Source organism: Lagenorhynchus albirostris, chromosome 7, assembly GCF_949774975.1.
Source record: "Lagenorhynchus albirostris chromosome 7, mLagAlb1.1, whole genome shotgun sequence".
NCBI lineage: Eukaryota > Metazoa > Chordata > Mammalia > Artiodactyla > Delphinidae > Lagenorhynchus > Lagenorhynchus albirostris.
Genome location: NC_083101.1, coordinates 53,062,307 through 53,085,794, shown reverse-complemented (window position 1 = coordinate 53,085,794; position 23,488 = coordinate 53,062,307).

The window sequence follows — 23,488 nt, the reverse complement described above, 5'->3', positions numbered from 1 at the left end:
AAGACCCAAGGCCACTCATCTGGGGAAGGTTGTCACAGTCAGCCTTCTAAAATTGCTCCCAATGGTCCCTACCTCTTGCTGTCCACTCCCTATATAATATGTGGCCCTTGTGTGGGGTGGGGGGGCGGATCTAGTGATTTGCTTCTAACACAACACAGAAAAAAATGGAAGGAAGTCACTTCCTACACTAAGTTATCTGAGACTGACTTCTGTCTTGCTTGTGTTCTTTCTCTAGCACCCATGCACATTCTCTTGCCTTCTTGGCTTGTTTACTTTAACGAACCAAGTTCCTACATTGGAGAGGCCTATGTAGCAAGGAACTGAGGGTGGCGTCTGGCCAACAGCGAGCGAGGAACTGTAGTCCTCAGACCAAGCTGGTGAGGAACTGGGTCCTGCCCACAACCACTGAAGAAGCTTGAAAGCAGATCCCACCCTCACTTAAGCCTTGAGATGATGTGGCCAGACCCAACCTTGATTACAGTCTTCTAGAGATCCTGGGCTAACCCCCTGACTGCAGCTATGAAGAAGCCCAGAAGAAGACGACCCAGCTATGCCACGTCCAGATTCCTGACTCACAGAAACTAAGATAAAATTTGTTGCTTTAAGTCACTAAGTTTGTGGTCATTTGTTACACAGCTGAAAGTGTTCTGGTACCAATTTCAATGGAGGAGTGTGGGTGGGGTTTCCCACACCAATGAGCAATTCTCTGGGAAGGGTTTTTCCCCACAGAGTGAGTAATTCTCCAGGACAACTGGGTATCCCACCATTCAACTCCATTCTGACACTACCTACCCAGAGACAGCAACACATTCCACAGATCCAGGGCTCAGTCTTACAAGATTGCCCCTCCCTCCACCACTTCAATGCCAGTCACAAGCCCAGGTTACCTGTGCTGCTGAATGACTGGGTATAAATCAGAGCTTCCCACAACTTTCTTCTTGAGTTTGATTAGCTTGCTAGAGAAGCTCACAGAACTCAGAGAAATATTTTTAACTTACTAGAACACTTGTTGATTATAAAAAGATATAACTCAGGAACAGCCAGACAGAAGAAATGTAGGGCAAGGTATGGAGAAAGGGCTTAGATCTTCCATGCCCTCTCCAAGCTCACAGTTCTCCCAGTACTCCATGTGTTCACCAACCTGGAAGCTCTTCCAGCGCTGTCCTTTTGGATCTTGGGGTTTTTGTAGAGGCATCATTACATACTCATGATTGATTCAACCTCTAGTCCCTCTCTGGAGGTCAGGGATGGGACTGAAAGTTCCAACCCTCTCATTACAAGATTGGTTCTCCTGGCAACCAGCTCCCATCCTAAGGTGGGGTCCAAAAGTCACCTCATTAACAAAAACACGTTTATGGCTTTCTTCATTGAGGAAATTCCAAGTGTTTTAGGAACTCTATGCCAGAAATAGAGTTGCAGATCAATATTTATTTTAATACAAACCACAATATCAGAGCAGCTACAGAGAACTACATGATGGCAGAGTAGAGCCAACTACATGACGGCAGAAGTAGAGCCTCGACCCCTTGTCTTTCATTCACCACTCAGTGCCCCACAGGTATTGGCAGCACTGAGCCCCTTTAACCAGCCAGCGGACAACCACGCTATCAAGCTCAGAGTAAAAAGGGTTGTCCTCCTTTCTTGGCTACACAGAAAACTTCACAAGCATTAAAACAGCTGCAAATGATCAGAAATTAAACGGAGCAAGATAGAATATAAAAATGAATGCAAGTCACTAGAGTGTTATACTAGCAATTATTTCTGTGTTCAGGGAGGGAAGTCTGGTTCTCTGAAGCTACTTTCAGAGGAAGTTGGAGACAGAAACTCTCTCTCTGACCCCATTGTCCCTATCAGAGCCAGAGTCCTTGCGAGCCCAGGACGGAGTTGTGGGTGGGAAAGCTCCACGTGGGCCTGCTCAGCTGAACATGTGACCTTGCTGGATCCCCATGTCCATCTGATGCGAGCTGGAAATGGGGGGCGGTGGGGTGGTGAGCAGTGGTCCCTACATCATGAGCTCCCTCGGGTCTCCTGCATTGATCATACATCATGATTCCCTTTCCCAAATTTCCAGCCTTGGCTTGGGGCCAGCCCTTCTGTCCTGCCATCTTCTGAGACTCTGAATAATTCCCTCCCTTCATTTATATTGCTTCTGTGAAGTGTAACTTTATCTTGTTCCTCCAGAGCCTTCTTTTTCTAGGTTATGTAAATTTAGCTCTTCACCCTCCTTTTTACAACTTGCCCTCCAAACCTCTTGCTAGTTTATTAATTTTTCTTCATTTCTTACACATATGCACAGGTACACACCATGTTGCAGGCTAAAAGGGCCATAGGAAACAAGATCAAGAAAATGTGAAAAATTTACACTGAGAAAGGGGAAAAAAAAGTGAAACAGGAGGGAAGGGGGCAGGGCACAACCTTTGGAAGAATGACATAGTCCAAGGACATGACATAAACTGATTAGAACCAAATGGGTCCAAGATGGCAGACAAGTCAACTTCCACCAGACCTTAAGCCTCAGTATACGCTCACTGTAACACATCAGCAAACTAGGTGACACACCCACAGGTGCCATGACAGTTCTAAGACCGATGATTCCTGGAAATCCCTGTCCTTTCCCGAAATAGCTAGAATACTCCTCCCACTCGTTAGCATATGAAATTACCCACCCCTATAAAAACTGACAACCCCATACCCTGAGATGGCCCATCGCCTTCTGAGATGGCCAACACTCTGTCTGTGGAGTGTGTTTGTCTAAATAAATCCACTTCTTACCTATCACTTTGTTTCTCACTGAATTCTTTCTGCCATGAAACATCAAGAACCTGAGCTTCATTAAGTCCTGAAACTAGGTGTGTGATCTCAGTTGTAAGACTGTGGGTTTTGGCCGGGTTTGAGTCCTGGCTGATTGGGTTCAAGTCCCAACCTGAGGTGCACTGTTTCAAAAGGAAATTTCTTTATTCTGATAGTAAATGCATGGAAACTTGTTTGGGGAAGGCCACAGAATGAACATCATTTGGAAAAGATTATGGTTTTTGGAAATTGTATTAAGTTTCTTCCTCAAGACAAAGAGTTCTAATTAAGATCAGTCTAAAAGATGTTTTCAACACATGCCGGAGGGCTAAAGCCAAGAGATTTGTCTTTCTCTCATTACTTCTTTTCCTCCCCCCTCTCTCATCTCTCTCTCTCAGAATCTCACTGGGCCCCTGACTGACCCTGACCTACTCAAACAAGCTGCAAGGCATGGAGAGAAACAGAGAAGCCACCTTCCCTAGGGGAGAAGGCAAGGACAAGGGTGCTAGCTCTAATCCCTGCCTCAGGGTAACTCTTTAAGTCAGCAGAGCTGCTCTGGGAACATATACCCTCCCTGCCCTGCCTGCGAGCTTTCTAGCCCACAGGTAAGTGCATTTAGGAGACACCCGGGACGGTTTTACTGCATTACAGAAAATATCTGAGGCAGAATCAATGAATCTATGCCTTGTTTTTGTTTTTCTAGAAACCCTCTTGAAACCCAAATTCTTTCTTATTTATGATTTCAAAAGCTTTGTTTCTTTTTTTCCTCCTCCTTTTTCCCTTTCTCCTTAATCGTTCTATTTTAAGGAGTTGAAAATGAAAATATTTCTGCTAGTCAGGACTTCAATGTGGCCACTTCCGGCATTAGGGGCTAAGGAGGATGACCATCTTCTTCCCAGACTTTCCCTCTTACAGTAAGAAGGCAACAGAATGGATTGTATCTCTTCCCTGTGGGCAGAAGAGGAGGATTTAGCCAAGCAAAAATGAAGTTCCTTAGGGATGAAGAGAGAAGGCAGATGAAGAGACCCGGTGCTCTTCAGCCTCCAAGAGCAGTAAGTGGGTGTGTTGGTGCCGCAGGTTACGTACATGTATGTCTGTGGCAGGCAGAGTAATGCACCCCTCCACAGATGCCCATATCCCCACCCCAGAACCTATGACTCAGTCACCTTACACGGCAAAAGGGACTTTACAGATGGGATTAAGGGGATGAGTCTTGAGATGGGGAGGTTGTTCTGTATTATCCAGGTAGACCCAATGGAATCATAAGGGTCCTTAGAAGAGGGAGGTAGTAGGGTCATGGAAGGAAAAGGTGGTGTGACAATGGAACCAAAGGTTGGAATGATGCACTTTGCAGGCAGGGTCATGAGCCAAGGAAGGCAGGCAGCTTCTAGAAGGTAGAAAAGACAAGGAAACATTCTCCTCTAGAGCCTCCAGAAAGAACAAGCCCTGCTACACATCACTTTACCCCAGTACAACTGATTTCGGACTTCTGACCTTCCAACCAGTAAGGTAATAGACTTGGGCTGCTTTAAGTCACTAAATTTGTGGTGATCTGTTGTAGCAGCAATAGGAAACCAATACAATGTCTTGAGCACATCTGTCTCTTCCTTTTCTGTTCCCTTGCCCATTTCTTCTTCCTTTTCCACCCCCGCCCCACCCTCACTGGCTTTCTGTCAATCAGGAATCAGCAGGGGCTGCCCTGAGGAAGTGCTGTTGGGTCCCTAGAGCCTGGAATTCTCACCCTGGTCACAGTTCTGAAGGCCTCTCCAGGCCCGAGAATCTAATTGATGAGCAACCCCTATACTTTCTGCCTCATGCCTCCCGTCAGCCTGGATACCTTCAACGCACACAGCAAAAATCTGGCTTGGGCCTGACTGATGACTTCAAAGAGATTATTTTCTTTCTTTCAAGAAAATCCAGACACCTTGATATGGGCTTTAGATGCTATGGGCTATCAACTCACAACTGTGTAAGGTAGGTACCGTTACTCCCATTTACCAGAAGAGAAAAGAGACAAAATTACTCCTCCGAGGTCACAGAAACCAAAGCCCACCTAATTACAAAGACTCCCCAAGACAAACGCTTGCAGGGTAAAGATTCTCTTTAGTGAATATCCTGATGTTTACATTCTGTCCACTAGATGAAGCACAGCAGGAATCTCACTACGAGCACAGTCATTTCTTATGATTCGCTTTCTACATGGCTCTCATCCGGGCAGCAGTTTGGTTTAGTGAGCTTTGGGGTTAGAGTGCTCATTGAATCCCAGCTCTAGCTGTAAGATCTTGAATAGCATAGCAGAGTGGCTATTGAAATTATATACAACCTTCAACTCAGCACTCTCAACCCTGGGAATATTGTCCTTACAAGTAAAAGAACAAGTCACTTAAGACTATACACACGAGGATGATTACTGCAGATATGTTTATAGTAGGGGGACAAAAGGAAAAATGAATGCCTACTATATGGGAATGGCTGAATTAACGGGCTATATCCAAACCATGGATTATGCAACCATTGGAACACTGAGCTAGATCTACGTGAGGTAAGCGGAGAATTCTACAAAATACTACATAGCGAAAATACAATATACAGATGTGTGTGCATATTATATATATACAGATATATAACAATCCCAGTTTTAGAAATCAATGACACGACTCCTTATTTGAGATTATATAAGAAAGGAAAAAAGGTATTTAATATATTACAGACAAAATTCCATACCCATTCTTAATCTTTAGAAATTGCAATTGCAATGAAATAGTGTTAGATAAATAAGTCTGTTACAAGATAAAATACTTCTGTCGTAACCCCAAAGGAAATATTATGCCTAGTGTGAAGCACTAGAAACATTCCCGTTAAAGTCAAAAATAGAACTTGATGATGTGCTAGAAGTATAGGCAGCACAACTGGGTAAGAAAAAGAAATCATAATTCTAAAAGCTGGAAAGAAACGTGAAAAATTATTTGCAGGTGCTATGACCATATGAAACCAGCTGAAAAGTTACCATAACCAATAAGAGAACTCAGAAAGATAATAGGTGTATAAGAACAGAAACATCAGCTTTCACATACATAACCCCATAGATGATATAAGAAAAGACTACATGAATATAACAACCAAAACAGGAATTACTGACAATATGTAGGCCTCCTACTATTTCCAATACCCCTGAAGACCTAAGAAGACTTTTTAAAAAATGGAAACACACACCATGACATTTTCCATAACCTAATTGTGATGTGAATTTTTCATAACCTAATTGATAAGTTTAGATGTGTTTCATAACCTAATTGATAAGTTTAGATTTTCCATAACCTAATTGATAAGTTTAATATTTCCCAATTAAAACACCCCAAAGGTTATTCAGGAAAACAAAAGACAACTGGGTAATGTGATTCTAAAGCTCACATGAAAACATAACCAGGAAAACTCTGAAAAAGAACAATGGGGTAGAATGAGGGAGGTGGAAAATGTCATAGTAGATATTAAAACATATTTAAAACCTTCAATTATTAGATCATAGTAATAATGTATAAATAGACTGATGGAAGGGAATAGGAAGTCCAAAGGAGATATATACTCACACATACACACAGACCTATCTATAGAGAGGCTTGAAATCAGTATGATAAAGACATCTCAAATCAGTCATGAAATGTTTCAATAAATGATATTGGGATAATTGGAGAACTAGCTAGAAATATATAAAGTTAGATGCATGCTTCAATGGAAGCTGTGGGATTGTTGCCAAATGGATTAAAGCCTTAAATGCACTGAAACCATCAAAGTTCTAGACAAAAACATGGGGCAGTTGTAACCTTGGAGTGATGATGAGCTCTCTAATTAGGACTCAAATTTAGAAGTGATAAAGGAAAAGACTGGCAAACTCAACTTAAAATAGAAATTTCTCCATGGGGAGAAACACCATATGTAAGGTCAAAGGAAGAGAGAAACTAAGAAAAGCTATTTGTAACTCATATCACAGAAGGCTACCCCCCTAATATATGAAGAATGCCCAATAGAAAAATGGGTAAAGTAAAAATGAATAAGCAATGCATGGAAAAGGAGATACAAATGTCTCTCATCTCCAACATAAAGAGATGGTCAACTTTATTCAAAAGAGAAATAATTCTAACTACACTGACTTAACAGGTTTCACCTATCAGGCTGGCAAAACTCCAACAGTTTGATGAACACTGTTGGCAAAGCTATGGGGAAACAGGCATGTTAAACTCTATGGGTGAGTGGACAATTGGTCAGTATCTTCCAGAATTACAAATGCTTCCCTTTACCTTTGATTCACCAGTATGTCCTACAGAGACACTAGCACTCCTAGGGAAAGACACATGACCCACTTGAGAGCTGATTCATTTCACCATTGTCCGTAGGAGCACAAAATTGAGAACACCTCAGCGTTTTATTCAAGTTAAATTACGGAATTCGCTTTTATAAATTAATAAAGTGGAACATGATGCAGCTAATTAAAAAGACTTTATAACACTTCACACTGATTTGTAAACATCTCTAGGATAGAGTTAAGTGAAAAAATAAAAAGCAACTTATGAGATAGTGTGTCCATGCTGTCATGACTAAATAAAGGGAGAAATACATCCATACATGCATTAAAAAGCCTCCAGGGGCTTCCCTGGTGGTGCAGTGGCTGAGAGTCCGCCTGCCGATGCAGGGGACGCGGGTTCGTGCCCCGGTCCAGGAAGATCCCACATGTCACGGAGCGGCTGGGCCTGTGAGCCATGGCCGCTGAGCCAGCGCGTCCGGAGCCTGTGCTCTGCAACGGGAGAGGCCACAGCAGTGAGAGGCCCACGTACCGCAAAAAAAAAAAAAAAAAAAAAAAAAAAGCCTCCAGAAAGAGTCGATAGATTAATGACAGTGCTTCTCTTTTGACAGAGTTTTTGCTTTTCTAAGTATGTAAAAGCATGGCATATTCAAAAATTAAATATTTGAGAGTTTTTCTGTATTGATTTTTTGCCATCAGCATACATTATTTGAACAAGAAAAATGTATTTTTCTTTTGAGAAGGAAACTTCAAAGTTCGAATTTGGAAGTTAGATCAAGTGCCTCTAAATTCCGGTTCCACTTCTGAGCAGCTGTGTGTTATTCTCCCTGAAGAGCTTTACTCCTAACATGCGTGTAATAGCTCGGCATGGGTTGTTTTGAGACTTCACTGTGGTAATGACTGTGAGGGGTTGGGGCCAGAGTAAGCCCTCAAGAAATACCACTTCTTATTCCCTCACAGGCTGTTGTGGACAGAAGCCCATGAGATAAACTACCTAAAGCTGCTGGTGCAGGCGCTCAGTGAATCCTCATGTCCTTCCTTCCCTTTCCCTTCGAATTCTCCTGTAGCTCAACTCACGCTAGGCCTCATTGCCGGCCAATGTTCCCTGTCTGCTCAAAGTTCCTGAATCATCTTTCTTGGCAGTATGTCATCATAAAGGAAAAAATGGCTAAAGACTGGAAATAGTGATAGATTACTTGTTATTTTGGAGGCTGTTCACCCTTCTTACGATGAACTTCCCTAATAACTGGAAACTGCAGACCTGGTCTTAACAGCTTGGCTGAAGTGGAATTATATACACAGCCAAGGAATCCCAGGGATTCAATTGGATGCAAACAAACAATTATGTTGACAAATTTTGAATTTCCAAGTGACCGAACTTTAGAAGATATAGAAAATTAATAAACCCATGCTTTTCAGCCTCTTCTGTTTTCTTCTTGATGTTAATATTTGAGTTGAGTGGATCCTCTCAATCTATGAAGCAGTCAAAACTCAGATATTGGTCATTAATTATCAATACTTTAACCAACATTTAAGTAGCTGCTAAGTGCAAAGCATACTGTTGGTCTCTGTGTGTGGTCTGAAGAAAATGAGTAAAAGTTATGACTTTGCTTTAAAAGTCGAATAACGAAGTAACCCAGTCCTTTAGAGTAGGAAAATCAGTCATTCCAGCCCCATTAATTTTGAGTTTTTCTAAGAAGAGAGATTATTATGCTTTAAAAGTTGAATAACAAAGTAACCCAATCCTTTAGAGTAGGAAAATAAAATATCATTCCAGCCCTATTAATTTCAAGGTTTTCTAAGGAGAGATTATTATGCTTTAAAAGTTGAATAAAAAAGTAACCCCCCCAAAAAAAACAGTAACCCAATCCTTTAGAGTAGGAAATAAAATATCATTCCAGCCCTATTAATTTCAAGATTTTCTGAGAAGAGAGATTATTATACCAACAATTTATATAAAATAGAGACAGGGAATGCCTTGGCTTCTTCTACCTTAGTAAGCTTCAACATTTTTGAAATACCAGTTATGTGTAAAGGATACATGTTGAATTTGATCATGCTTGACGGTTCTATAAGGGAGCACTTTTAGGTGTTTACTATGCAATACTTTATAGGCAGAGTGTAACATTTGAAGACAATAATATAATCTGCAGCACAAGTCTCATTTGGAGCCCAGAGGGGAGAGGAGGCAGAAGTGGGGGCAGGATGGGGCACGATCTCATCAACTCCCACAGCCCTTCAACATGGGCATCATAGTTCCCACTTTACAGACCATGCAGTGGAGGCTTAGGCAGAGAGGGGCCGAGCCAAGTCTCACCCAACAGGAAGCAGCCACATCCCAGATGTGCTGACGACACGGCACGTGCCCTTCGTCATCTTCACCCCACTGCCTAGTTCCCCTTGCTCTGTAGCCATTAGTGAGACAGAAGGCCAAGGCTAGGCATGACCATGACCATGGCATAGAGCATTAGCGACTGGCCACAGAGGAACCCAACTCCTTGCCTCGGCCTGCTTCGTGCAGGGAACTGAAAAACAGGCCTTGATTTTAGATTCCAAGCCCTTAGAGATGCTAACGATTGAGGGGAGGGAATCTACCTTTCAGGCTTTTAAAAATGATCATTCAGCTACGGGGTAGTTTTAGAGTTCAGAACCACCTAAGCCCTAGGTTCAGGGTACCACATCTTCCACATCCCCCTGGGCCCTGTACATGGCGTATATTGGGTTGGCCGTAAAGGTCATTCGGACAATGACCTTTTCAGCCAACACAGTACTTCCCGAGCTCTCCTTCTGAAACCTTCTCTCCCCTCAGCAGTATGTTAGCTCTTCAACAGGTTGTGTCAATAACATTTTTGTTGCAGACTTCTGTTTTATATCCTGACTGATTTTTCGTTTAGACACTCATCATTTTAGAAATCCCAGCTTGATCTCAAAACAAGACTGTTTTATCTGTTCCAGTCTGCGTTCCATTTTGCAGACTTCCCGTGCATTCTTCCATAAGCTGTGTGAGCTCTCCACCAAAAAGTAAAGGAACCTCAAGTTGATCTGGCAAGAAAAATAGAAAAGCTGCTGGTGGAGGGGTATAGACCTTGCTCTGAATTATCAGAGGTAAAACTCCAGACGAAATAAAAACAGCAGCTACTTAAGGACTCTGAATAGTCAACAGAAGCAGGTGGGTGAATTGCAGAACAAGTGAATATTTGAACAACTAATGTGGCAACAATGACTCTCCTGGCTTTATGTTTTTCTTTCTACCTGGGTCTTCCGGCTTTGACCAAAAGGCAAGCCAAATAGGGAAACTGCACAGTGGACATATACAACTAAACTCACAAAATCCAACCTTTCTGGCCAAAGGATTGGCAATAAGGGCCTAGTAAAAGCTGTATTGTGAAAATCCTACTGTTTTCCTCTCTTTTTTCTCTATCAGCCTGCCCCAAGGCCAGTCACATAGTTGCCACAATAACATGAACATCTAAAAATTCTGAGATAGGTTTTACCTCTCCAAATAGAGCAATTAGGATAATAGGTCCCTGTTGTGCAAAGAGTATGGAGGTAATTCCTGTTATTTTTCTCTTTTCCTCTTCATTTCTCCCCAAACGTAATAGTCATGGTGGTCACAACTCTAAGGGAAACCCTGTATTTACAGCTAGATGAGTAAGGAAAGAAGACTTAGGGAACCAAAAAGAATGGAAGAAATACTGCAGAGGACAGAACAAGAAGAAAGGGACCCCCTAATTCTATATATAAGTTGATACAAATCTCAGGTTCACCCAAGCTGTAAATTTGAAGCACACACCCGAAGAATCACATGCTTTGACAAGTGAACCACCATATAAGCCACGCCTCTCGTCCCAGACTACCCTTTAGTGGCGTATGCAGGAACAGACCCAGACAGCATAGCAAAGGCTTCGAAAACTGAACTGACATCAGAACCACTGCCCTCAGAAGGCAAGACAGATTGATTCCCTACTAAAAGTAACAGAAAAAAAAATTTTCTTCTCCAGAAGATCTTAGTAAAACCCAGAGCTTCACAGCGTAATTTACAAGATGTGCAGGATACAATTTGAAGTTACTCAACTTACCAAGGACGAGGAAAAATATGACCTACTTTCAAGTAAAAGACAGATGCCAGGGCTTCCCTGGTGGCACAGTGGTTGAGAGTCCGCCTGCCGATGCAGGAGACGCGGGTTCGTGCCCCGGTCCGGGAAGATCCCACATGCCGCCGAGAAGCTGGGCCCTTGAGCCATGGCCGCTGAGCCTGTGCGTCCGGAGCCTGTGCTCCGCAATGGGAGAGGCCACAGCAGTGAGAGGCCCGCGTACCGCAAAAAAAACCAAAAAAAAAAAGACAGATGCCAACTCTGAGATGACCCAGATGTTGGAATTATCTGAGAAAAACTTTAAAGTAGCAATTATAACTATTCTTCATGAGGTAAAGTGCACTCAGTAGGGAGGAGGGGAAGGGGATTTAATTGCTTGCTCCCTCTTATCTCCTGTGTCCCATGGGTCAAAGTTTGCCCTACAAGGGCAAACTACCATATATATATATATATATATATATATATATAATTTTTTTTTAAACCTCCCAGCTCCTTTGGCAACCCTTTGGCAAGTAAGAGACCACGTCTTACAGCAGGAGTTAGAAAACTTTCTGCAAAGGACTGAGTAGTCAGTTTTAGTGTTTGCAGGCCATATAGTCTCTTTTACAACTACTCAAATCTGCCATTAGAGTGCCAAACCATAAATAACATATACAAATGGGCATAGCTGAGTTTCTTTAAACTTTCCCTATAAGAAATGGCAGTAGGCTATATTTGGGCCACAGGTCACAGTCTGCTGATCTATGTCCTATAGCTTAACCCTTCATCCAAAGCTGGAAGTAGCAGGAGGGTACAGAGGTTCTGAGAAGATGGGGTACATGATCAAAACCGGTGAAGTTTGTGATTTGAGTCCATTTTTGCATCTCCTTTACAGTAAGTTGTGTCCGTCAGTCTGAAGCAATGTCATACAGGCTATAATGCACTATGGACGAATCTACATCTGAAGTAGATGTCAGTTCTAGTCAGTAACTCATCGCTCTTTCCAGAACAGAAGGAATGCAGAATAAATCAGCCTGCCACCAGCTGCCTGGGTGGGCTCCCCAGGGATGATGCCAGCTAAGCTGATAGACGTACCTGCAGTCGATGGCATCTGGTGCACACTAATGTGTGTGCTCATTTGCATGGGGCCATCCACACAGCTCTCAGATTCCACAGTCACCCATTTCAGCCTGAGACAAAGACTATATGCTAGTATGTTTTGGGAGCTCAAGACAGTAAGAATAGAAAACAGAGCTAGGTACAGAGGATGGGAAGCAATGAAAGGTAATGTGTTACCATATGGACACTGGTTCACCATGAGCTGTGAAGAGATTCAGCTGGTCACTCAGCAGGTTCCCTGGCTCAGCCGTGTGGGACACCTCCATATAGGCTATTCTTTGCTACAGCCATGGTAGGGAGGGAGAGAATTTATCTGCTGGCTTCTTCCCATCTGCCAATGGTAAACATGTGCCCAAAGATTTACTTGGCTTGTCTTTGCCTTTTCATCAGGTACTTGGGAAACTGCAGCATGTAGTTGAGTCTCTGGAAGTGGCCAGAAGAGCCAAAGGCTCTGTAGCTGGTTGTCCGCAGGCAGCAGAGCCATTTAAATGGGTTCACAGGGAGTCAACTGGCCATAACACTGGCTTACATGAAGCCATGCTGCCTGTGGACTGGGAGACAGGTGAGGCCAAAGAATCTCGAGAGGTGTCTAAATTACACCCACAAAGAAGCTCTCGGTGTTTACTTATTCAACAAATATTTATTACACTCTTAGGCACTGTACAGGATCTTGGGAAAACAGAAATGTTTTCTGCCATCAAGGAACTTTGTCTAGTGAAGATAACATAAATAAACATTTTGCACAATGTTTAGTACTGTACGATGAGTTTTTAAAAATACCATAGCTTTCCAGAGGAGGATGTTCAACCATGCCTAAGAATTTTGGGAAAGGTGTTCCCAGAGAAAACCATGAATCGCATTCCATTTTGTAAAATCGAAGTCTTCGGTTAGAAAGGAAACTTAAGAGCTCATCTGGCCAACAATGTACTTCAATCCCCCAAGTCTTTATTATCCTGGCACCCAAGACAAGATAAACACCACCGCCATCCCCACCTACCTCAGCCTGCATTACATATTCGGGCATTATTAACCATTTGCACTTTCCAGATCAAAGACATTGCATGTCTCTGAGCCTTTGTAAATAGAATCCCCTGCCCAGAACGCCCTTTTGTGTTGCTCAGGACAGATGACCTTATGTTACCACATCATCCACTCAGCAATTTCATGGCTTTAAACAACAAAGATTTCTTTCTTCTCATTGTCACCACTCAAGAGACAAGACTGATGATAGCTTTATCTTAACGTATTGTTTCCACAGTTTCTGTAGCAGTGAGATGGAAAAACGGTCAACCACTACTGGCATTGAAAGCTTCTACCTAGAAGTGATACACGCCACTATCCCTCACATCTCATTGGCTCAAGCACAACCAGTAGCCACGCTTTTCAAGAGGATAAGGACACGCTATTCCACTGTGTGCCGAAGAGATAAGAACCAGAAATAGTCAAGAAGAGTATTAATGACTCACATTTCTAAAACTTCTCCACCTGCCTAATTCCTACTCAAGCCTCTAGATCAGGGGTCTCCAACACCTGGGCCGCGGGCTGGTACTGGTCTGGCAGCCTGATAGGAACCGGGCCGCACAGCAGGATGTGAGTGGTAGGCAAGCGAGCAAACCTTCATCTGCCACTGCCCGTCACTGGCATTACTGCCTGAGCCATCCCCCCCAACCTAGGCCGTGGAAAAACTGTCTTCCACGAAACCAGTCCCTGGTGCCAAAAAGGCTGAGGACCGCTGCTCTAGATTCAGGCCAGGTGTTATCCATTCAAAGCGGCCTCCCCGCTCCATCTCCCCCACCCTCCTGCTGGTTAAGGAGACCTCACCAGAGCTCCAGACACCATGCACCTGCCTCATTGCACCACAATACTGCAGAGGTCTTCTCTCTCTGCTTGTCCCTCTCCCCAAACCCCCTCTCACTTACCTCCGTGTGCTTAGCACCCAGCACAGTGCCTGCTCTCGTCAACAGACACTCAGTGCATGTTTGTTGAACCGAACAAAACTAAAACAGAACTTAAAAGGAAACTTCCTTCTTTTAAGAATCCATTGTAACAGTACTAAGGGAAGCGTCGCACAGCACTTTAAGCTTTTTTGCAATGCCAGTCTCTCCTCCCCTGCTGTTTATCAAATTAAAGTGACACATTCAGGCAATAAAAAGAACTCCCCTTGCACAGAACCTAAATATAAACATCTTAGGAAACCTTTACCATCATCCGTCTTGCTGGTTAAGTGTACCTTGCCCAAATCCTCAAGTTTGGGTTTGTTTTTTGGGTTTTTTTCCCCCTAAGCAGAGTTCAGCAAGGAGGCAGGGCCTAGATGGGGAAAGGAACTCATTTCCCTAGCTCTTTGCAAAGACAAAAATCAGGTCATAAGCAAAAGTCATTTGGAAATCTGATTTCTCTATGGGCTCATCTGTTCTACTCTGCTAAGTGGGTGAATCCCACGAGCACCAGTCCTGTCTTTTCTGGGCCGTTAAGAAAGAAGGGGAAATTGTACTTACAAATTTCCTCAAGCTCAGGCTCCTTTGTTGGTGGTCTCAAAAACTTAGGCCAAGTCCACTGTGGGGCCGAACACAGCCAAGGACAGCTCTGCGGTGATACTCGGCTGGCAGTGAAGCAGGGACGACATCTTGCTGCAACTCCACGCAGACGCTCTACGAAAAGCCCGAGCAGCCCCTTCCTAGGCCCTTTTTGTAAGGTGTGCTTCATGGGCCACACCTGGGGCCTCATTAGAAATTCAGAATCTCAGCTCCTTGCCGCATACTTGCTGAATCAGAGCATGCTTGTTCAGCAAGCTTCCCAGGTGACTCTTGTGGACCTTAAAATTGGAGAAGCCCTGAGCCGGGCTCTGAACACAGTTTATGGAGGAGACAGATACGTGTAAGGATAGCTGTGCCCGTCACAGCCCCATCTGTCACTTGGGAGAGGTAAACACTCCTTGACCCATGCAGCACAGCACTGCCTTTATTCACTGTGTAGGAGACAGGAGGGACTGAGCGGGAACAGAGTCACGATAGATCCTAGGATCTCAGGGCCAGGTGCTCTGTGGACAGCACTCTTTATCATCATGCTGGTGGTCAGCAAGGTTGAAAAGGTGGACAGCCAATTTACCAAGGGGTGACCCAAGAGACCCAGAGATGCTGCAAAAACATTTCCAAAGGCTCCAGAGGTGCCCAGCCTCTTATACTACAAGCTACAGCTGGTATCTCATTCACAGCCTTCACCTTAGGTGAGGGGAGGGAGAGGTAGGGGAGCCCCAGGATTTGTGAGCTGGTTAAAACCTTCCAAGTCTGGGCTTCCCTGGTGGTGCAGTGATTGAGAGTCTGCCTGCCGATGCAAGGGACGCGGATTCGTGTCCCGGTCCGGGAAGATCCCACATGCCGCGGAGCGGCTGGGCCCGTGAGCCATGGCCGCTGAACCTGCGCGTCCGGGGCCTGTGCTCCGCAATGGGAGAGGCCACAGCAGTGAAAGGCCCGCGTACCGCAAAAAAAAAACCCAAAAGCCTTCCAAGTCGTTGTTCTCCCTTCCACAAATACGGGGCCTCTCCTGTCCTTGTCTATCTTCTCATCTGACTGTCATCTATTTCTGAGTGCCACCTGTCTGATGTTCACGATCTCTCCTTTCCTCGCTGCTGTCCCTCTTGTGTCACCACTCTTCACATCACTTTGGTGGACTGGTAACTTGACTACCCTTTGATGTGATCTCGTGTAATCCATCACTTTACACTTTCACGATAGAGTATTTTAGTCCACGTCATTCCATCTACCCTGGGATGAAGGCATTTCTCTACTGACGTTTGCTCCCTTTTCATTGTATTATTGTACCACATACAATGGCATTACACATTTAGTGTGTTCTTTTGCGAAGGAACTAATACAACACACTGCCTATAGTTACTTGAAAGCAATTCGGCATGGGTAAAAATCTTGCTTCGTCAATTATCTCTGCTCTCTCCATCTCCAGTGGCACCTGACCTTCAACCTACAACATATTAAAATCGCTCCCATCTTTAAAAAAACCCAACTTTCTTCAGTATTGTTCTTCCTGAAGCATACCATCCCATCTCTTCCTTCCTTTTGGTGTCCTTAACTATCTTCCCTGCCTCCATTTCTCTCTTTTTCACTGCCACCTAAGTGGACTTTCTAAAACCTACACTGTGACTGCACTCCCCTGCTTGAAATCTAGTGAGGTCTTTCTTCCATTAAATTTGATAGGAATTAACACAGACATTGCCCTTTGCAGCTAAGTCTCAGCCCCACTTACCAACCTTATTTCAAGTCATTCCTTACCTGCTCAAATCATACATCCAATCCCATGGTGCTTTCAAAACACAGTCGTCGTTTTTCCTTCTCCCTGTCTGTGCTCATAACAATTCCTCTATGTAGATGGCTTTTCCCTATTAATACCTGATGAAGTCTGCTTGCCTCTCAATACCCAGCTCAGGTCACCTCCCTTGGTGAAGCCTAAGGCCTTGCCTCACCTCCCCCATGTCTTAAAGTGTCTTGGCCATGCCTGTGTCTCATTCATTGCCATGTGAATAACTGCACTCTGCAGTATGAACTTCTTGAATGCTTGGACTTTTATTTCGTCTTTATAGCCCAGCTTCTAATATAATGCCTGATGTATAAAGGTACACAAATATTTATTAAATTACATTTCAAATGGGTTCCAATTTTTTTATCAGTTTATTACATACTGTGGTTTTAGATTCATAAGATGTTAAGAACTCAATCCAGAGAGTCATGTACAGAGAGGGGCATGACTGGAACCAAGCAGTACCCTATGGGGCCTTCCCAGGACAGGAGCACCCCCTCTGCCCCATCCCCCTTCCAATGTCCTCCACCTGCCTCTTGCTTATAGAAAAACTTTAGCCTCCTAGGCCTTCCCCGAGTTCCAAATAATAATTCAATCAGAGAAGTGAGAAAATGCAGAAACAAAGCAAAACAGTCAAGCAGGACAAAATAATAATAGTTTAGCCATTAAACAAAGTCAAGGACCTTTAGTTCCTCCTCAAGGGCTATAGATAATATCCTGAGCCATGTCCTTTGAGCTGTTTTGCAGACGCTGAAGCCCCCACCAGGTGGAAGAAGTTAACAGTATGTTGACCACAAGCACATAGACCCCAGACCAGCTGGAACCAGAAGGTTGATGATCTTGACTCCCAGTTACCTCACCACCAACCAGTCAGAAGAATGTCCATGAGCTGATTTGCACCGTGCAATGCTCTCTCGCTCACCCTGTCCTTAGAAACCGTTCCCTGAAAGCCATCGGAGAGTTCAGGCCTTTTGTGCGTTGGCTGCCTGGACTCCCTGCTTGGCTCCTGCAATAAATGCTTCACTTTCCTTCACCACGATTCAGTGTCAGTAGATTGGCTTTTCTGCTCATGGGAGAGTGGATTCAAATTTGGTTGTAAATCACCAGGCCTCTTAGCCGGGAACTTCCTCTCCCCAGCTGCTTTTGATTTGATCTGCTGGGGCGAGAGAAGTTGAAAAGCAACTTTTCTAGCCTCCCCAGCTGCCAGAGATTAGCCTGGATGATTTGACTACTGGGAAGGGGGAAATGCTGGACCCATCCCCCCGCTGGCCAGATAGCCACTGAAAATGAGGCCAAGCTGGAGTGGGCAGCGGTGAGGCCTCTGTACTTGAGGAATTTGAATACAGAGAAAGGAGCCTGGAGAACTGCGAATTGTTTTCACTTAAAACTTGTACACGTATAGCTGATTCCCTTTGTTATACAGCAGAAACTAACACAACATTGTAAAGCAATTATACTCCAATAAAGATGTTAAAAAAAACCAAAACTTCACACTTGCTTTACGGGGCGGAGCAACAGATGCAGGCTGTATTGGGGGCACCTTACAAAACCCCACTTCACTTTGCTCAGTCTCGATTGCCCACTCGGCTGGCCTCCGAACTTAATGTGTATGGTTCCTTAACCGCGTTGCGTCCAGCTCTTCAGAGCCGTGCTGTGAGCAGAACTGAGTATCCTGAGGGTGCAGATCTGACTTTAGCTGGGGGTGGACCAACTTCTCAGCTGGCTCAGGGACCCCGAGTGGGCCTATGGGAGAGTGGTGAACTGTATTTCACATACAAAAGGTCTTCCGTACAACCCACCACTGCGCCCAAGGCCAGGGTGTGCAGCCTTGAGTTTCAGGACTTGTCTGAGTCTAAATTTAGGTACCTTGAAATGTTAAAGCTTTCTGATGCTCCAATCAACTCTGTCTTGTGCCCAGACATCAGGGGAACTTTTCTGCTCTCAGAAGAAATAGCTTCTCCCCGTATGTCATGCTGAGCTCACATCATCATGAGATGACTCCGTGAAATGTACAAGAATTTTTCTAAAAATTAGCTGGATGTGTTTGTATGTGAGCAAGCATGTTGTGATCTCTATGTCCTCTATGTAAATAATTGCAATGCAAGCTTCTTAAGTATTGAAATACTTCTATTTTTTCCTGGAGGAAGGCTTCATATGTGTATCCATATTTTTAAGTTCTGAAATCTGATTTTTTCACACCTTGAGATATACCCAGAGAGTTATTTACTGCCCTAAAATTTCAAATCTAACAAAACCGCATTCATTTAGAAAGTGTTCATCTATGCCTTGGAAATCCTCAGGAGGAGAATGAAAGTGACAGTCAATGAAGTCGAGCTTCTATTGCGAGGAATATTTTTTACTCTCGTTCAAAGACTTTTGAAAAAGTGGAATATAAACATGATAGAATTGCAATTGATGCAGGGAACTCTGCATCAGATACTCCATCTACACATGATGAAATTGAAAGCGTTGAATGCAAGCTGGCAATGCTCTTTGAAACAAAGCTGTAGCTTGCCGTCCATGAAAAGATTATGGTTTGTGCAGAAGAAAAAGCTTTTCAAAAAACACCTCCTCAAAGTTGTCAAACAAGAGATGAGATTATTTGAAATTAAGTCAAAGGAAAATGTTTGGAGTCAGTTTATGAATAATTTCACCATCATCCTTCCCATGAAGAATCAAAGATTTATCAACGGCTGGAGCACTGCACCAAAGTAAACTCTCATCATGACACCATAGTTTTTTTAATGTGAACTTAACTTTTAAATCATATTTAATTTTCAACTTCCATGGTTGATAAAGTTTTTCCTTTTATACAGTGTTTTTGAGTATTACTTTATGCTATTAATTATATTGTTAGTAAGTGATTTTAGAATAACCAAGTATGTTTAATAAGCATACTTTTAAATTTTCCATTTATAGTTGTTTTAGAGTATATTTAATTTTTTAGTTGTCACATATTAAATATTTGGTGTCATTTTTTATTTCACAAACTCTAGCTACATTAAAGAACAGAAAATGCTAAGATCAGTACTACTATTTCAATGTTATACAAAATAAATACCAAATTGCTGATATTAGCATTTTGCTTTGGTACTGTAATCACTCAATAATAAAACAATAAAAACCCATAATCAATATGTACGCAACACACACACACACATACACATAAATAAACAATCAAAGAGGGACCTGGAGGGCTTAGGATTTCTATATCTCTGTCCCTTATATTCCAGTTTCAACCATTTGATTAAATTGAATGCTGAAAATTGTTCCTAAAGCTTACCAAAATTAGGGCGATTACTCCAATCTGGGTAAAACTGTATTTTGGTTTCCCTTGTGTCGCAATGACATGGAATTTGCTGGACTTCAAGCTGGCCAAGTTTCCCTGTTTGTTTTGTCTCTTAGTACATGCAGTACAAGCAGTAAATCAGACATGACAGATTTCCTCCCTGCCTCTGTCTAAGATTGGGATTCTTCCATCACCAGCGCAGTGCCTTTGAGCTGGACCAGATCACTGGGTGCTGACCTCTGAGATGTTTTCCCTTCCCATAGCCAACTCTGCAGCACAACTCAGGTCCTCATTTCAAGAGGGGCCTGGGTTCTGATTCCCTTCTCTGAACTTCCTGGAGGATCCTCTGGGACCCATGAATATCTAATGAGAACTCTTTCAACCCATTCAGATTAGGTTTCCCCCTATTCTTCAACAATAACATAAAAGGCAAAAAAGTATAGTTTCTAAACAAAGGGAGAATTTTTAATAGGGCATTTGCAGGTATGGTAAAGTTTTCTTGTCTAGTTTCAGGTTCTCAGCCTGTCCCTGGGGAGAGAGAACCTGCTCACAAGTCACAGTTAGCCAGTGATTCAGCCAGGATCCCACCCAGGTCTAGCTGCCTCAAGAGCCCCTGTTCTTTCCACTCTATTCCTGAACTGCAGCAGCATCAGAATCCCCTAGCGGGCTGGGTCCCAGTTCCAGAGAGCTGGAATGAGGCCCACAAATGTGTATTTCTAATAAGATCCCAGGAGATGCGGGTCCTCAGACCACACCTGGACACCTACTGCCCCATATAGTGCTACGCCAACCTGAGGGGGAGCTTGTTATGAAAGCCTCAAGAACTACTTCCAGGCTATTCTGATGTAGGTGATCCACAGGCAACATGTGGGGAAAATTACACATTGCTAGCAGTGGCTACATGCAAGTCCGTAGTAAATGTAATTCCAAATAACATGGGCAAAATACAGTACTAAACAGAAGTTTAAAAATAATTAGAAGTGAAAGGCAGGGAACAATTAATTTCACATGGACAGTGGTAGGAACCAAAGATGATTTTAATGGGAAGGAGGCATTGGAGCAACATATTTTGCAGGGTCCAGTGCAAAAGAAATCTGGGGTCCTTTGTTCAAAAAGCAGGAAAAGCACGTCATTCATGGTATTAAGCTTATAAAGTTTTTTCCTTTCTCAGTCTCTCAACTTGTCATGGCGTTTTTTTATTTGCTATTTAATGACATCCTAAGTAAAGAAAAAATTTTTAATTTTAAATTATTTATATATATTTTGTCATTCGTCTTTATGTGTGCAATGACAGTGTTAGATGCAAACTTAAAAGCATTTAATTAATATGCAGAATCACCGACATTATACAGTTCATATTTTGGAGATTACCAGAACAGTAGAAATGCTGCACAAAACTAACCAACCTATTTTAATTTCATTTCTTGATATATGCACATTCTACCAACACTCTCTCTCTTCAGCTTACTGATGAGTAAGGAAGAAAGGACTAAGGGAAAGGAACTGTGGATTGCCCTGTCTTGCCTTTTTTTTTTTTTCTTTAGGTCATTATTTTCAGCTCAAGTGGTTGGCTGATCAGGGAAATAACATGAGTAAGAAAGGATAGGATAGGATTCCTTTGTCATTCCTGTTTCTTAGGACACCATTGCCTTCTTTCTGTGTTGGAAGCATGTTCTGGTTAGAGCAGAAAGCACGGCTTCTCCAGGCTATCAACATCCCCACTTAGTTGTAGAGGTAACACTCTTACATTGTACTCACTCACCTGGAAGTTTCATGCACGCTGAGCCCCCCAGAGTTCTGTGCTCAGGGGGCACTTTGAACACTACATGAGAATGAGGCAGCAGGGAACAGAGGCACCCGCACTGCATGCATCTCAACCGCTCACGTGCATATGCCACTGTTCCATCAGGCTTCACTTGCAAAACCTAAGTTCAAAGATACAATTATTAAGTATTTGTTGTTGTTGTTCTACAACTTGCTTTTTTAAAAAAATTGAAGTATAGTTGATTTATAATGTTGTGTTAGTTTCAATTGTACAGCAAAGTGAGTCAGTTATACATATATTTATACATATATACTTTTTCAGATTCTTTTCCCTTATAGGTTATTACAAAATATTGAGTAGGGTTCCCTGTGCTATACAGTAGGTCCCTGTTGCTTATCTATTTTATATACGGTAGTGTGCGTATGTTAATTCCAAGCTCCTAATTTATCCCTTCCTCCCTTTGCCTTTTGGTAACCACAAGTTTATTTTGTCTGGAGGCCTATTTCTGTTTTGTACATAAATTCATTTGTATCAGTTTTTTTTTAGATTCCACATATAAGCGATATCATATATTTGTCTTTCTCTGGCTTACTTCACTTAGTATGATAATCTCTAGGTCCATCCATGTTGCTGCAAATGGCCTTATTTCATTCAAGGCAGAGACAGCAGAGCATCTTACCATCACGGGGCTCTTCTGAGTGTGGTAACCTGAGCAATTGCATAAGTTACCACAAAGCTGGCTCTGACTTGGGTGTTTGAATGAGGAGGCATAAAATGGGAGGGTACGAAGGGAATTCCAGTCTGAGAGAATCAGGTGGGGTGGACGGGGATGGGGGGTTGTGGGCGGAGGGTGTGGGAGAGGCACGCATTCAGTACCATAAAAATGGAAGGGAAGGGCTTCCCTGGTGGCGCAGTGGTTGGGAATCCGTCTGCCGATGCAGGGGACGCGGGTTCGTGCCCCGGTCCGGGAAGATCCCACATGCCGCGGAGCGGCTGGGCCCATGAGCCATGGCCGCTGAGCCTGCGCGTCCCGAGCCTGTGCTCCGCAACGGGAGAGGCCACAACAGTGGGGGGCCCGCATACCGCAAAAAAAAAAAAAAAAAGCTTAAATTCATACATAAGAATAAAAATAAATGTGAGGTTATTTTATTTTTATATGCTATATTTTCTCTCAAAAGCAAGAAACCTCATGAAAACTGTATATGTTATTGATCAGTGTAATAAAAGTATCAGAAGATAGTTTTCAGGTTTTGATTGTCTAGAAGACATATTAGTTTCTTTAATAAAATTATAAAGAAATATTTCCACTTGTTTGTTAGTTTTCTATATGAAACCATGTTTCTTAAATCATATTGTTATGACTCTCTCTCTCCCCTTGGTTATGACTGTGAAATATTGAGTTCCAAGGCCCAGCCTGTTGGGGATGGTTTTGTAACATAGCTAATATTTTGTGAAAGAGTGACCTCTCTTTGCTTTTCAAATTACTATCATATGAGCTAAAATTAGGCCTCATTTTTACTTGTGTGATCCAAACTAGGAGAAAATTCTTATTAAGCTCCATTATCAGACTTTATATAAAAATACATTCCCTTTTTGTCCAGAGATTAGACATTGTATTTATAGATTAAAATAATATAAGAATTCAGTATTTAATATTTCAATATAAATTTAAAATATTATGTCAAATACTTTGTTATGTGTCTTTTAATATACAAAGTTGACGGGTTAGGGTTCAAAACTAAATTCTAATATTTGAGATGAAAGTGTATGTTGTAAATTTTTACCTTTTAATATTAAATTGAAATTATGCAAGTAATTTATTAGTCCTTACTCACTGCAAAAGATGC